Source organism: Kogia breviceps, chromosome 17 (assembly GCF_026419965.1).
Source record: "Kogia breviceps isolate mKogBre1 chromosome 17, mKogBre1 haplotype 1, whole genome shotgun sequence".
Taxonomy (NCBI): Eukaryota; Metazoa; Chordata; class Mammalia; order Artiodactyla; family Physeteridae; genus Kogia; species Kogia breviceps.
Window position 1 is genome coordinate 7548687 of NC_081326.1, and position 16200 is coordinate 7564886.

At 43.4% G+C, this 16200-nt stretch overlaps 1 protein-coding gene and 1 long non-coding RNA gene across 4 annotated transcripts in view; one reads left to right on the plus strand and one right to left on the minus strand.

Moving 5' to 3' along the window:
• Positions 1 to 3423, minus strand: part of LOC136792943 (uncharacterized) — a 137578-nt gene extending 134155 nt beyond the window's left edge. The window contains exons 1-2 of the long non-coding RNA XR_010837587.1: positions 2930 to 3423; positions 510 to 629 (exon numbers count right to left, since the gene is read on the minus strand). This is a non-coding gene — a long non-coding RNA (uncharacterized lncRNA). The remainder of the gene's footprint in view (positions 1 to 509; positions 630 to 2929) is intronic.
• CLVS1 (clavesin 1) overlaps positions 1 to 16200 on the plus strand; it is a 240996-nt gene that overhangs the window by 175891 nt on the left and 48905 nt on the right. The window lies entirely within an intron of this gene.

The following is a 16200-nucleotide window of genomic DNA, read 5'->3' on the forward strand; positions in this document are numbered from 1 at the left end:
AGTGAGTAAAAAAGACCATTTCAGACAGTGATTAGTGCTATCAAGAAGGTAAAACTAGAGGACGTGATAGAATAATGGTTGGTGCGGGAGGGGTGAGGAGCTTACACCTAAATGATACAGAGAAGAAAGTCATTCAAAGATCTGGGACAGCAATTTCTAGGCAGAGGACACAGCAAGTGCAAAGGCCTTTAGGAGAGTTTTTTAAAAACCGGATTGGGAAGACAGGCAAGTGGAAGCTTTCTCCTTCCTGCAACTCCACACCTCACCTCCTCCAGGTGCACTCCATGCCACGTTAGAACCTGACTCATCTCTAGACCTAGAAATCGACCCACCAGACCAGGACACTGTCAGGGTTTTGTACACCTACAGCAAGTCACAGACTTTATTTTATCTACATAGATGCATTGAGGAACTGTTATAGTGTGCATGGAAGCGTTATAAAACCAAACTATATATAAACCACCGTTTATAACTGAGGAAAATAAGCTCGGGCACGTAAGTGCAAATACCTGGGGTCCTGGTGTTATTCATCTCAATGAGAGACACTGCCTTTACTTCGGTCACTCCTCAGCTGAATCATGACTGCTGTAGATCTACTTGGGTGTCGTTAGCAGGTTGAGAGCAGTGATCTATAGAGAAAAACAGTGCGTTAAGAAACGCTGACGCCTCGGAGACAGATATCCAGAGTTAATGGGAAACCGGTGGTCTCAAACCCTCAGGGCACTCATCAGCGCAGTTATTTATCTCCTTCTCCAAGTCAAAGGAAGAAACATGTCAGGCTTAAAAGCCCTAACGGGAACAGAAAACAAAAGAGGAGACAGAGTAATTTGTAAGAAGCAGTTCTGAGTTTTGTTTTGGTTTTCATTAAGAGGACTGTTTCAGTGATACTATCAAAATCAGACATATTTCAATATGACTGACACATAATATATATAAGTTTTGAATAGGCAATCCATTCACATTGCACATAAATCAAACAATATAAAGGGGTATTCATCAAATGTTTCTACTTCATTCCTATCCTTCATTTCCACAAGGGTAACTTCTTATTTTCTTGTGTCTGTCTGTTGTGTAACAGAAATAGAAGTATATATTCTTATTCTCCCCTTTTTATTCAGATATTCCATACTCTATACAGTATTACCCATCTCGCTTTATTATTTAAACAATATGTCTTGAGGATTTCAACATATCACTGCATAGAAAGGACATCTTTCCATATCAGCACATAGAGAACTTTCTTTTTCTTTTTACATGTTCAGAGTATTCTATTATATGGATGTACCACAGTTTGCTAAACACAGTTCTTTATTAGTGGATATCTGGTTTAATTCCAATCTTTTGCTATTACAACCAATGCAGCAAGGAACAAGTTGGTACATACAGTATTCTGCACATGTACAATTATATCTGCAAGATCAATTCCCAGAAGTAGGATTTTTGTATAAATTAAAAATTATCCACTTGTAATTTGGGTAAAGAGTCAGAAATACCCCTCCATGGGTGATACACCACAATATCCACTATCATCAGTCATTATGAGAACACCTATTATCCAAGGCCTTGTCAAGGCCAGAACGTATTTTCAACCTTTTGGATTTTTGACAGACTGACAGAATGAAAAATGTTGTCTCAATGAAATATTAATTTGCATTTCTCTATGACTGAGGTAGAGCAGCTTTTCATATGTTTTAAGTGGAATTTGTCTTTCCTTTCCTGTTAATTTTCTGTTCACAGCCTTTTCCCATTTTCTCTATTATGTTGTTGGTTTTATCAACTTACATTAGGGAGATTAGCTCTTTGTCATATGAATTGCAAATATTTCTCATAGTTTTCTTTCAGTTATCTTTTGATTTTACTTGCAGGATTTTTTGCTTTGTTTTGTTTTTGCTAGATAAGGGCATTTTAAAAATTAGAGTATTTATCAATTTTGTATGGTTTCTGGATTTTCTCCTAAAATTTCATGGCTTCTTTTTATTTTGCATTTACATTTTTGCAGCTTATCCTAGTACACAGTGTGGGTTTCTGCTGTTGTTTTCCTAGAAGGCTGTCTGGTTCCAACACAATTTATGGACACATTTATTTCCACCCTCTGATTATACTTGCCACTTCATCATACGCCATATATACTTGGGTCTCTTCATGCATAAATACCACACCGTTTTAACTACTGAGGCTTAAAAATAAGTTTTAATATCCAGTAGATTTAGAATTTCCTTTGAGAAATTCTACTCAATATAAATGTACCGGCTGTGAAAAGCAATAGATCTGATTCTCCGCAGCTGACTGTATGATTTCTTGGTTCAGAAGCCACGTGACCTCCCTGAGAGCAGCCTCCTTCACTCGGCTTCTACTCTGCACACCTGCCCCACCTGCCCCACCTGCCCCCATCAGATTTACCCTTCAAGCTGCTGTTTGTGGGCACAAAGAACTGTTTTCTCCTCCGTTCTCTGTGCTTTTATTTGTAAGACGGTAAATGCAGTGCTTTCTAAAGCTTTCAGATGTGCGGGGACTTACTTACACCTGCCCTCCAGGTTGTTGGATCCATATCCTAAAGGTTGTTCTGAGGAGCAGATAATCATTAACTTTTTACAGGTGGATTAAAGAAAGGCTTCCAAGAATATATTTTGGAGATGGAGACATACATCAAGCGGGTCAGGCAGAAAGGAAAAGCGGGGCGGGGCGGAGGGAAGAGAAAAGAAAATGAATTGGAAAAAAAAAGTGCTTTTCAGGCTCCAGAGCTTGCTGAACTTGGAATCCCAGAGCAGCGCCACCCAGTAACCGCCATGTCCTGACCTGACACCTGCGGAGGCAGGAGGGAACGGGCCGCCTCTCCGCCCTTCCGGAGCTGGGGAGTCAGAGTCAGAGACACAGACAGAGACAGAGAGGTTGAACCTGAAGGAAGAAGCATACTTAACGGTGTTCTCACCGGTGAGGAGCAGCTCCAGGTCCTCGCCGCCCTTCGCCGGAAGCCACGGACGGAGCAGCGCCCACGTCACGCGCGCAGGGGGCGGGGCCGAGGAGGGAGGGGCGCAGGCGCAGTCCGGGTGGGAAGGCGGTGCCCCAGGGGGCCCAAGGCCCGCGCCCTCACGCACACGCACGCACACGCACGTACACACACACATTCCTTTCCCACTCACACCCCTTCACACCCTCACTCACTCACACTTCACAGCCCTCTCACACCCTCACACTCCCTTGCACACTCATTCTCCCCCTCGCAGAGACACCCCGTCATACACTCACACGCTGCCCCTCACACACTCACCCCTTCACACCCTCACACGCACTCACTCTCACTCATCACTCCTCCTTCAGTGCCCTCGTTCTCACTCGCTCTCATCCACTCTCCCTTTCTCTTCCAAGTCTTTCCCACTTTGCTCAGAATTATAGCCCTTTCGGGGGAGGAATGAGAAGAAGCCTCCCTGACTCCAGGTCTGAGCGCAGCTCTGTCCGGGCTCTGTCCTCATCCAAGAAAAACAGAGCCACGTGTTTCCATGCACCTCAGCCAACATGTGGGGGCCCCGAAGGAAGCAGCTGTGCGTCCAGGAAGGCTCAGCCCCCGAAGGGCCCTCACTGTGCATCACCCGCTCCCACCCTTGTTAGCAAAGGGGACACGGCGTTCTCTGTGGCTCATATCACACTGGGTCCTGGGGGTAAAAGCAGGGAAAGACAAAGTGCTACCCTCAGAGAAGGTGATGGTTTGGTGGGGATGGGAATAGGTAGACCAGTAATTAAGACAAAACACACGTTTCTAATTATTTCTAATTTAAAAATCGTATTTGGGAAGCACACACATACTATGAGACGTGCCATGAAAGCCGTGGAAATATGGTGAAGATTTAGAAAAGCACACGACCACACGTGCTGGGGGTCTCAGTGGAGGTTTTGTGAGGACGAGGATTGACGGGGACTTGGCAAATCAGGAGGAATTTTCACGGAAGCCCTGAGCTGGCGTCTGCCCGGGGCCGTAAGAATGAATTACTGGTGGGGATGGTGCTGAGAGGCGATCGTGACATCATGATGAGTGGAACTTACTTGTGCAAAGCCCAAGTGTCCTCAGGGACAGTGGTGTCCCAATTCCTCCAGCACCGCCAGGCTGCGTGGCTCCGGGGCCAGCTGAACCCTTTGCACGAGGAACCCTGGGGCCAGTGTGGCCAAGACTGGGCCGCACAAAAGGGGGTGTAGAAGTAAGGCTCAGACCTGGCTTTCAGTTATTGTTCGGAGGGCCCTGAATGTCAGTGAAGGCGTTAAGACCTAGTTTAGGAAGTTCGAAAGTTCCCTAGGCTTTTCTAGAACTTTCTGTCAGAATTATACATAGTCTCTAAATTGCAACTCTTTATTCTCCTTTAATTGTACCTTTTTTAATTCCCCACTAATAACAGATACCTATTACTTCCTCTTTGGTTTTTGCCCTTCTGATTTACATTCAGAAGTTTTTGTGTGTTTTGGGAATTAATATTTTGATTTAGTTTGCGTGTAAATAAGGCCTTGATGCTTCAACAATTTGTCATTTTGCTGTGGCCCTTGAATTCGGGGTACTGCAAGGCTGGCAGTGTGGCGTGTCACTTAATCATGAGCAGGCTGGCTCAGTCCAGGGTCGACGTCTCAACCCCTTTGAGTTCTGTTTGAAACTCCTGGTCAAAGATTTATTTTATGGGGCAACTTACATGCTACAGCAACATTCACAAAATGCAAAGGATATACAGTTAACCCTTGAAAAGCACAGGTTTGAATTACAAGGGACCACCTATTCTCGGCTTTTTTTCCATAGTAAATACTAAACTGCTACAGGACTGGAGTTGGTTGAACCCCCGAATTCGGAACTGCCCATCTGGAGGAACCTCGGATATGGAGGGCGAACTACAAATTATACCAGATTTTTCTACTGCGTGGAAGGTTGACGCCTCAACCCTCGTGTTGTTCAAGGGTCAACTGTACTCCATTAATATTGCAATAGAATTGCTTTGGGCTGCTCATAGCTAATATGTGTCTCCTTGATCACAAATACATACTTGGAGGGAATGATTAATGATGCCAGTAATACCAGTAACGTACTTGCCATTCGGAACATGGAACTTACGGGAAACTTCATTTCTAATTTTGAATAACGGATTAGGAACTTAACCCTGGGGGGACCTAGTCAATCAGCAAACACTGAGCGCTCTGTGCTAGGCCGCCAGAAAATAATAATAATATAACATAATGTAAAATGAGAGCGTGCAGGGAAGAAAAAGAAATAAATCTGCGTTCCTGCCCCAAAGTGGCTCGCGGTTTTGTAGGAATGATAGATATATAAACGGATACAAAGAAGAGTGAGAAGTATGAAAATAAGGGTGTGCCCAAGATGCTACGGAGCTCTGAGAAAGAAATGCCTAACCTGGGAGTTCATGCAATTAGGCAAAAAAGGCCCCGCGACTGAAGTGGGATCTGCAGGGGACTTTAAACAATAAATAGGTCATAAAAGGCAATGAAGAAAAACAGGGCACTCAAGCTTCATTTGGAATTTATCAGAAAACTTATTTTTCATATTTTCCATTCTTTTTTTTTCTCCTGGGATATTTTTATGACATGAAATGGAGAACAGAATGAGACTTTTTTTAAAAAAATTGAAGTATAGTTGGTTTACTGTTAGCTTCAAGAATGAGACACCTTTAACAAAGATGTTATTGTGAAACCTCCAGGTCTCAGAATTGTTTTTCAAGAGATGGAGCAGAGGGGGCTTCCCTGGTGGCGCAGTGGTTGAGAATCCGCCTGCCGATGCAGGGGACACGGGTTCGTGCCCCGGTCTGGGAAGATCCCACATGCCGCGGAGCGGCTGGGCCCGTGAGCCATGGCCGCTGCGCCTGCGCGTCCGGAGCCTGTGCCCCGCAACGGGAGAGGCCACAACAGTGAGGCCCGCGTACCACAAAAAAAAAAATAAATAAAATAAAGAGATGGAGCAGTGGGCTGTTCCTTGGCTGGGGCGGTGGATGGGGTCTGAGGTTTCCAGATTGATGTATGGAACCAGCTCCTACCTTTACCGTCGCTGTCACCAGCCCACAGTCAACTGAGAAAAGCTGTGGGAGAAGGAAGCTACAGAGGAAAAGAAAGAGCAACACCATCATTAAGGTGCTGAGAGTTGAGCTGATTAAACTGAGCCTGTCTGTGCAGGAAAACAGACAGGCAGCTTCCTGCAGGCCAGTCGGACCGAGGGGTCAAATGCACCTCCCCCTCCTTTAGTTCTCCCAGCCAGGGACAAACCGCCTGCTTTTCAGGCAGTTTATTAACATATTTTATCATTCACGAGGTTTAACTTATTTTCTATGCCCCATGGGCTTAGTCGCTCCGCAGCACGTGGGAGCTTCCCGGACCGGGGCTCAAACCCGTGTCCCCTGCATCGGCAGGCGGATTCTTAACCACTGCGCCACCAGGCAAGTCCCTGCTAGGAGATTCTTAATTGTCTTTCAAATGGTGATGGCTAAGTCATTCCAGGGTGTAGACCTTTATTCAAAGTCATCAGAATGATCAGTTGCTCATCAGGAATGTCTGGACCCCTGTGCCCAGGAAGGCAGAGCTGCTGGAATGCCAGCAGAGCTACAGAATTCCAGGAGCTGGAGGACTCAGCTCTCACAGAGCCATCCACGGCTGCCAGAATACGGTCCGTGCTGTTTGCTCTCCAGATATGCAAAGCGTTTCCAACAAGTGGCCACCAATCTTCATCGTCAAAGTGATGAAGCACATGAATTGTCATTAAGAAGGGGACAGACTAGCAGCCCCAAGATGGGGCACAAGATGATCCACCTACTCAGCCATGAGAAGAAGCAAAATTGAGTTACCTGTAGTGAGGTGGATGGACCTCGAGTCTGTCATACAGAGTGAAGTCAGTCAGAAAGAGGAAAACAAATACCGTATGCTAACACATATATATGGAATCTAAGAAAAAAATAAAGGTCATGAAGATCCTAGGGGTAAGACGGGAATAAAGACACAGACCTACTAGAGAATGGACTTGAGGATATGGGGAGGGGGAAGGGTAAGCTGTGACAAAGTGAGAGAGTGGCACGGACATATATACACCACCAAATGTAGAACAGGTAGCTAGTGGGAAGCAGCCGCATAGCACAGGGAGATCAGCTCGGTGCTCTGTGACCACCTAGAGGGGTGGGATAGGGAGGGTGGGAGGGAGGGAGACGCAAGAGGGAGGGGATATGGGGATATATGTATACGTATAGCTGACTCACTGTGTTATACAGCAGAAACCAACACAACATTGTAAAGCAATTATAATCCAATAAAGACGTTAAAAAAAAATGATCCACTGATGTATAGGAAGAAAAGTTTCTATTTTCTAACTTCGTAGATTTTATCCATGCATTCAATTTATACATAAGTCTACATTATCAAAAAGTTTGGAGACCCCTGAGCTAGACCCCGACGAGTACAAAAAAGCCTGGTGAGACCCTTAACCTGCTTCCTTGTGCCAGAGACTGGCTACTCTGCCCTGAGAGACATTTGATGAAGCTAGGAGCTCTTAGAGGGTCTCTGGACTTGGCAGAAGAAAAGCAAAAGAAGTTATGAAGAGCTTGGCGTACTCCACGTGGAGTCCGACATCACATCCAGAGCCGACCGGTCTTCTGTTTATCCCTTCAGTCAAAATGTCTTACCCCTCAGTACAGAGAGTTTTACTTTGCTTCGGTACGCTGCCCGCAATCCTAACAAGTTGTGATGTGTTTGTTCTATGGAAAGGAAACAGCTGCTTGGGGCAGAAATCTCACTGTCCTCTCAACCAGAAGGTTTGAAATGGAGCCTGGCTCTGTTTCTGGCCTTATCACTTGAGGAAAACCCGTGCTTTCGCCACAGTCAATTTCTTCTCCCATAAAAATGAGGTATTGCTAATCTCAACTTCATAGGATTTTTTATTTTCCTGGTTTTTTAAATGTAAAATTTTAACCGGATATCTCTCAAACTACAGAAGTACTGCATGCTTATTTTACATGACGAAACGAGTGCTAACAAAACGGTATGAAGGCAAAGATGATTTTCTCCCTTTCCGCCTCACGCCCTCCCTCCTGATATAGGCAAAAGAACGCTGCCCCTATGTATACCCTTCCACCTCCTTCTCCTTGCTCATACAAACATAAATAAATAAAGAGGAATTATTTTGGATTAAAATTTATTTATGCTATATACATTATTCTGCAACAAGCTTTTTTCCCACCCTATGCATTGTTTTCAGAAGCAAATGAAACCAGATTCATAAAAGAGCTTGGTAAACTGTAGTCACCACTCAGCTTCCTCCTCCTGACGTCAATGAGAGGTAAACTGAGTGAAAGAATAGGTGAGTTTACGAAACACAAACGCAGTCAGTAATTTTGCTGCATAGAATTCAGAGTCGTCGCCTCTGCCCAGCCTCGGTGGAGAGTGCCTCGGCGGAAGCAGTATGAGGGCACCAGGGCTAGCTGATCCGCGACTGCCCCCAGAACCGTGCAATCAAGACTACAAATGAGGACCATTTCTTTAAGAAGTGTTTCCGTGAAAATATGGAAGGAAATAATGAGGGAAAATAGGGAATTTTCTCTAAGAGATCTGAGGATACCTCTGAATAAGCAATGGAAAAAAACTGGCTGACGCATTGAAGGCTGGTGGCCCCATGGGACCTGTAATTGTTTCACCAGCCAAGGGAACTCCAAAGCTGAGTTGGAAATCAGGCTTCTCTTTTTTACCTTCTTACGTTAATAGAGTTTAACATAATTCTTTGGAACTTCCTCAGGGAATCCTGCCCCTGGAAGTGGCTGACTCCTGGAGTTAGATGCTTTAGTTTTACTCTTTATTGTTCTCTACATCTCCAAAGGCTTTTTCAGCATAACTTCCTGATTCTGGATGCTCTGGACTTTGCGTGTTGAACTTAACTGCATATCTGCAAACCACCACTTAAAGATGTACTGTCCAAAGGGACCAAGGCAGACTTGCGGAGTTTCTAAGAATAATTCCCTAAGCCCTTGACCCTTGCTGTTTACCTCAGTCATGGAAAATAAGCATGTTAAGGCTGGCTTAATAAGGTAACAGGCAACTAACCTATCCGTTATTTATGCAAATCTGTAACCTTCAAATCTGACTATTATTATTTAATATATTTCAATAACCTTCCTCCCTTTTATTTAATGGAATTGTATTCAGTGTAGGAACTCTGGAGTTAGTCTGACTGGATTTAAGTCCTGCCTCCAAAGTATGGATCAGAGTTATAGATCATGGGGTAAATTAGTTAAACTCTCTGGGCCTCGATTTTCTCATCCTTAAAATGGAACTAATAAGATTATCTTTTATAGGGTTACTATGAGATTGAATTGATACTCTTATAAAAACACATAGCAGAAGGTCTGGCACATGGTAAACACCCAGTGGTTTAAAGAAAAGCTTTTAAAAATCTTTGTTATTATTTTAGGAATTATGTTTATTAATCATTCATTTATTTTTATATTTCATACTCAAAAACATATGTAATTCAACATATGTGAGTTGAGAGAAATAGAAATTAAACCTAGCATCAAATGAAAGATTGTTTTTGCTTGTTCGTTTGAGGTAGTGGGTGTTTCGGTTGGGATGCAAATTCTACTCTGAGGCAGACTCTTTGAAATGTTGAAAATAGACTGAAGGACGCCTAGGATCACCCTCTCAGTAGACCCCAGGTGGGTGTCCCTGGCTCCAGCCATGAAGTGATGAATGCTTGGCTATGTCACCATGAGTACCACTCCCTGTTTAACATCTGGGAAATGGATATGGCGCTGGAGCAGCAAAGTAGGCAGGCAGTGCTCCATGGACTAAAGACCTGGACAAAGCAGTGCTGTACCGGAGCTGAGAAACTGCAGGAAATCTCTGGGATGGTTCTTCCAAGGGTAGAGCAACCCTCCCCAGACAGGATAGCCCATAGCTGGTTGGTTCTGATGAAAGCAATTCTAACCACTGCTGGGTTGAATTTAGGGTGGTCTTGGATTAGGCTAATCATAACACCCGGGGACTACGAAAAGGTCTAACTTTTCTCCACCTCTGATCACAGAGCTGGAACCGCTCCTAGGCGCTCAGCAGGCAGACCCCTCTCTGGGAGATGTAGCATCCAGCACCACCAGCGGCCACATGAGTTCTGGTCCACTGTAAGACCAGCCCCACAGCCCTCGGTCGGTTCCTGTTTCTTTCTCTGGAAACAAGACAATACAGATGTTGTTGCTGGCTCTTCATATTAGAAGTAAATTTTTTCGGTGAAATATGAAGAGACAGCCAGATGTTATTGTATTCCTCTGTGGTCCTGCTAGGATGCCTTCATTCTGGAGTGAAATGGGAGGATCCAGTGGGCTGCTTCCTGAGCAAGGATCTTACAGTGACGCTTCCTGCTGTGAACACACGCGGAAACACCAGACCCATAAATGAAAATGCTAGGCTTTAGCCAAGAAATAGTGTTCAAATGAGAAAAGAGGATTTTCTTGCTTGGGAAATCGTGTGAACTGGTTGGCTCTATCTCAGTGCTGAGAGTGTGATTCTTTTTTTTTTTTTTTTTTTTTTTTGCGGTACGCGGGCCTCTCACTGTTGTGGCCTCTCCCGTTGCGGAGCACAGGCTCCGGACGCACAGGCTCAGAGGCCATGGCTCACGGGCTCAGCCGCTCCGCGGCATGTGGGATCTTCCCGGACCGGGGCACGAACCCGTGTCCCCTGCATCGGCAGGCGGACTCTCAACCACTGCGCCACCAGGGAAGCCCGAGTGTGATTCTTTTTACCAGCTTTTTTAAAACGTATAAAAACAAAGGAAACCTTCTTATCAATAGTATTCTTTAGTCTACCCTCATGAGTTAGTTGAAGCACTGTTTGTGGGAATGTAAATGGATACAGCCACTATGGAGAACAGTATGGAGGTTCCTTAAAGAACTACAACTAGAACTACCATACGACCCAGCAATCCCACTACTGGGCATATACCCTGAGAAAACCATAATTCAAAAGAGTCATGTACCAAAATGTTCACTGCAGCTCTATTTACAATAGCCAGGACATGGAAGCAACCTAAGTGTCCATTGACAGATGAATGGATAAAGAAGATGTGGCACATATATACAATGGACTATTACTCAGCCCTAAAAAGAAATGAAATTGAGTTACTTGTAGTGAGGTGGATAGACCTAGAGTCTGTCATACAGAGTGAAGTCAGTCAGAAAGAGAAAAACAAATACCGTATGCTAACACATATATATGGAATCTAAGAAAAACAAACAAACAAACAAAATGTCATGAAGAAACTAGGGGTAGGATGGGAATAAAGACACAGACCTACTAGTGCATGGACTTGAGGACACAGGGAGGGGGAAGGGTAAGCTGTGATGAAGTGAGAGAGTGGCATGGACATATATACACTACCAAACGTAAAATAGATAGCTAGTGGGAAGCAGCCACATAGCACAGGGAGATCAGCTCGGTGCTTTGTGACCACCTAGAGGGGTGGGATAGGGAGGGTGGCAGGGAGAGGCAAGAGGGAGGAGATATGGGGATATGTGTTAAGTATAGCTGCTTCACTTTGTTATAAAGCAGAAACTAACACACCATTGTAAAGCAATTATCCTCCAATAAAGATGTTTAAAAAAAAAGTGCATCTCAAAGCATTACCAGAATGAGCAAAATGTGCCCTGCATTGTGTGGTCCCTCCTCCACCGGCCCCGCCTTGCAGATGAGACCACCTCCCACGGGTCCCCTCCCCGCTTCCTCCTCTCCTAGGCTGTGGCATCAGGGCCAGGCGCTTATTTCTTTATTAACTCGTGTCACCCCAATACTCATATGAGTAAGTGTCAAACTGCTGTAACTTGTGCCAAGTTACAGCTCTTTATTATGCAGTAGTACTAAGAATTAAAATATTCTTCAAGTCAGCCCATTTAGAAATTTTTCTAATTTGCAGAACACGACGTTAAACTAATGATGCTAATTAGCTTACTCAAAACAAACCCATCATGACTTTTACATCTTTTCTAGGGCAGGACCGGCATAGATAATATTCTATAGGGATTTCTCCTTGCAAGGGACACAGGCTTTCCTTTCTCACCTAATTATAAATATCTTCCAAAATGCAATCTGTGCGGTGTTATATAATTGGGCTTAAAAACGTTTTTCAATAAGGGGAATGTGTCCTAAATGTAACCAAATATATATCAAAATATAAATGTACAATTATAAAACTGGGGAAAATTTATTGTGCTCCACGTTCTACAAGATGGGCATATGTGTACTGCCCACATGGATTTTATAAAGATTCTAAGCGTACTGTGAATTCTGTTTATTGGCCACCAAACACATACACACAAGCAAAACCTAATATTTAATGATACAACGAGTAACAGCCATTTTCTCTGCCCGATTCAGATTAACGGAATATTTTTTCTTTTTTAAAAAAGAATGATTTTCGGGCTTCCCTGGTGGCTCAGTGGTTGAGAGCCCGCCTGACGATGCAGGGGACACGGGTTCGTGTCCGGGTCCGGGAAGATCCCACGTGCCGCGGAGCGGCTGGGCCCGTGAGCCGTGGCCGCTGCGCCTGCGCGTCCGGAGCCTGTGCTCCGCAACGGGAGAGGCCACGACAGTGAGAGGCCCGCATACCGCAAAAAAAAAAAAAAATTAAAAAAAAAAAATTAAAGAATGATTTTCTTATATAAGTTCTCTGAAAACACTACTCAGGGAGATTTCATCTGTGCCACCTCGTCCTCTTGCCTCTTGATAGAATTATGACCTAACAGCTAGTAGAGGCATCCAAATACATGTGCTGAATAAACAGCTACGTTTTTCAAATATTACCAGGATTTCAAATATTCCCTTTCCACTACCTAAGAGGAAACCATGTTTGACCAAAGTGTCTCTCAGGAGAGTGGACCGAACTAAGATGGAAGTGTAATTTGAGCAATATCAAAGGATTAGAATGGTTAATTTGCAAATATGACAACATTGATTTTCTGTATGTAGCAAAGGCATCTCATTTACAAATCAAGAGTAATCTGCAGAGACTTGGGAACATTCATCAACGATTTATAAGATTATTACGTGAGACTCCAGAACACAGACCATCTCTGTCTATACTCAGACACATAGACACACAGACACACACACACACCACATAAAGCCATCCTGCATTATACACAGATATACCTGTTGAATTCTATATCACAATGGAGAGGACTAATTAGCAAATTTGTTAACGAGCTCCTGTTTTTATCCCCAAACTTGTCAGATGTAATAATTAATCTGTTTTCCTAAACTGTCTGCCATTATTATCTACATGAGTGCCTCTCATTGAACACGGGGACTTCACAAAGGTTTTACTCTTCCTGCAGAGCCGAGACTCCAGGGCACCAAGGGTTGTGGGCAAAGCACAGAGATTTCCCTCACCAATGGCTACATTGGGCATAGAGTACCTCACAAAAGACTCACTCCTCATTTGTTCGTTCTATATCACCAGCAGCAAATAACCATAGACACAAATATATAGACACCAAAGTGGCTTGGACTCACCTCTAAAGTAAGATAATTAGCAGATAATTCATTTGTTCTCCTGCAGCAGTAGAAGCTTTGTTAATCAGGCAGTAGGTTACATAGATTTGCCTTTAATTACTTACATGTTAAGTAAAAGACACATGTTCTCCTACATCCACTAATAGTCAAATATCACAAGTATTATACAATTACTATAATTATAATATAATTATAATATAATATTATATAATATAAAATATATATTATATAATATATAAAAAATTATTATAATTATAATTATGCAATTATACAATTGCTGCGGTTATTTGTTTTCTTGGATCTTTCCCCTATCAAACTGTGTCTCTCTCAAGGGAGGCTACCCAGTCACTATCGCTGTGTCTCTAACACCTCCACCCAGACACGGTGGGTCTCGTTAGATTATTGATGGCAAAGAGCTGGAAGCACATATGAGTTACTCTGGAACATGTGTGTGTTTCCTCTTTCAATTGGAACCGTTCACATAAAGGGAATCCCTACACTGTATGCAGTGGAAATGCACTTGCTCTGAGCTCTTTAGCCACGTGGATATGAAGAGCAGAGTTTAAAAGTGACTCTACCCACATCTGGGCAAAGGGGCTCCAGGAGATTTTGATCACCCTTGTGCAGCTGGTTCAACCCCGCAAATGTCCAGTTGAGCCTGTACAAAGCAGCAGCAGTTACGTTAACCTCTGTGTGAGCTCTAGCTCTTAATGCCCAGCTACACAATCTGCCTGTGGCCAGCTGGGATTCCCCTTCCAGAAAGAAGTCTTGGTTATAAAATGCTGTTAACATTTCAGAAGGACTGAAGGGCTTAGATGAACACCTCAAACCTCATTCTTATCATTTCCCCCCAGTTATGACAGCAGTTATAACAAGTCAGTGAGCAGAGGCTTGCCATCCTCTCTTCACCTCTTTTCATTATATTCTCTGCTGCCTTCACAAGGCTGACCTTTCTTTAACTGAGTTCTTTGCTGTTCATCCTCAGGAAAGAGACAGCTACATTGGGAGGGGGTGATATGTTTTTATTTCACCCAATATATCCCCAAATAGTGTGATTTCAACATAAAACACAAATTTTAAACTATTAAAGAGATGGTTTGGATTTTTAGTACTTACTAGGTCTTCAAAATTTGGTGGGTATTTTGTACTGACACCACATCCCAATTTGGATAAGACACATTTCAACTGTTCAATAACCACGTGTGTCTAGAGGCACCGGACTGCCTATCAGCTATAGTTCGTTGAAGCTTACACTGGATGCCAGGTAGATAGAGACCTGATGGTAGTTCTGGGCCATAAATGTTAGAGGAAAGTCACTATATCTAGGAAAGAACGTCCATTTTTCTGTTTGTAGAAGCGTCAGGATTTGTGGTCAAGGTGAACACAGTTCTGTTAGAGCTGTGGAACTCGCTCTTCCAATTTTCGTCTGAGAGAGCCCCAGGTCTCGCTGTAGAGGAAACAGATCTATACGGCCCGGGATGTAGTGTGTACTAGAGAATCTCAAACCTTTCTGTTGCTCACTGATTCAGCCAGCGATGAGACAGCTCTTCAGGATCCTAGACAAATACTGCTACTCAGATTTCTTAATAAATGTTCATTGGATGAGAGACCAAAGGAACCAATAACCCAACTACCAATTCTCTGATACACAATATTTGCAGCTCTCAGCTAACAAGCTCCTCCTCATTTTCATGCTGGTATTCGGTTTAAAGTGCTTTCATATTTCATCAGAATATTTTTTTCTCTCTCATAAGGTCATAATTTTCATTGGATTATAAGTCTCCTTATGTTCAAGAATAAAACTTATTTATTACACTATGCACAATGAGCTGTATTTGGATTCTCGAGTTATAATGTATTTCATCAAGACTGAATCTCAGCTATGATTTAAAAAAGCAGCTGTATTGAAATATAATTCACATACCACAGAATTAACCCCTTTTAAGTGCCCAATTCAGTGAGTTGTAGTTCATTCACAGAGCTGTCCAACCATCACCACTGTTTAATTTCAGAACATTTTCATCACCCTACATAGAAACTGTACCCGATGGCACTCACTACTCAGTACCCCTGCCCCCAAACCCCATGTAGCTTCATTTCAATTGCAAAATCACCTTAAAGGCTGAATTGAATGGTTTTGTGATTAGAATAGACAGTGAACTTAGTGAACTTTTTTGGTGTGGTGGTTTCTCTTATTCATTTGTTTTATAAATATTTATTGAATACTGTCTGGGGTATACAAGAGGGAAGAGAGTAGACAGTTCTGCGTGTTAGCTATGGTTCTTTTTTGAGATAAACTCAGTACACAGACTAGCTCTCTTTTCTGTGCTCGACTGCTGAAAGATCTGATACAACTCCATTTTGCACGAAGTGAGAGTTTTAAGCTGGTAGAGCACACCATCACTTGGTATCTCTGGCCCTATAGAGCTGTGAATACATTTTCACAAGTTTATTTACAGTTAGAACCTGGCTCCAAACAGGAGACCACAGGATATAAGTGAAGAATTCCGGCTTGCTTCCATCTCACACTGTGCCTCGATTCTATTCTATTTCAGCGGAAAACCAACCGGGGTACAGCCCATGCACACCAACCCATCATTTCCTGCACTCATTATCCCAACACACGCTCCCTCCTCCTGCGGGTCCCTAGTGCCACCTTAATATACTCAAAACATTCTTATGGCCATT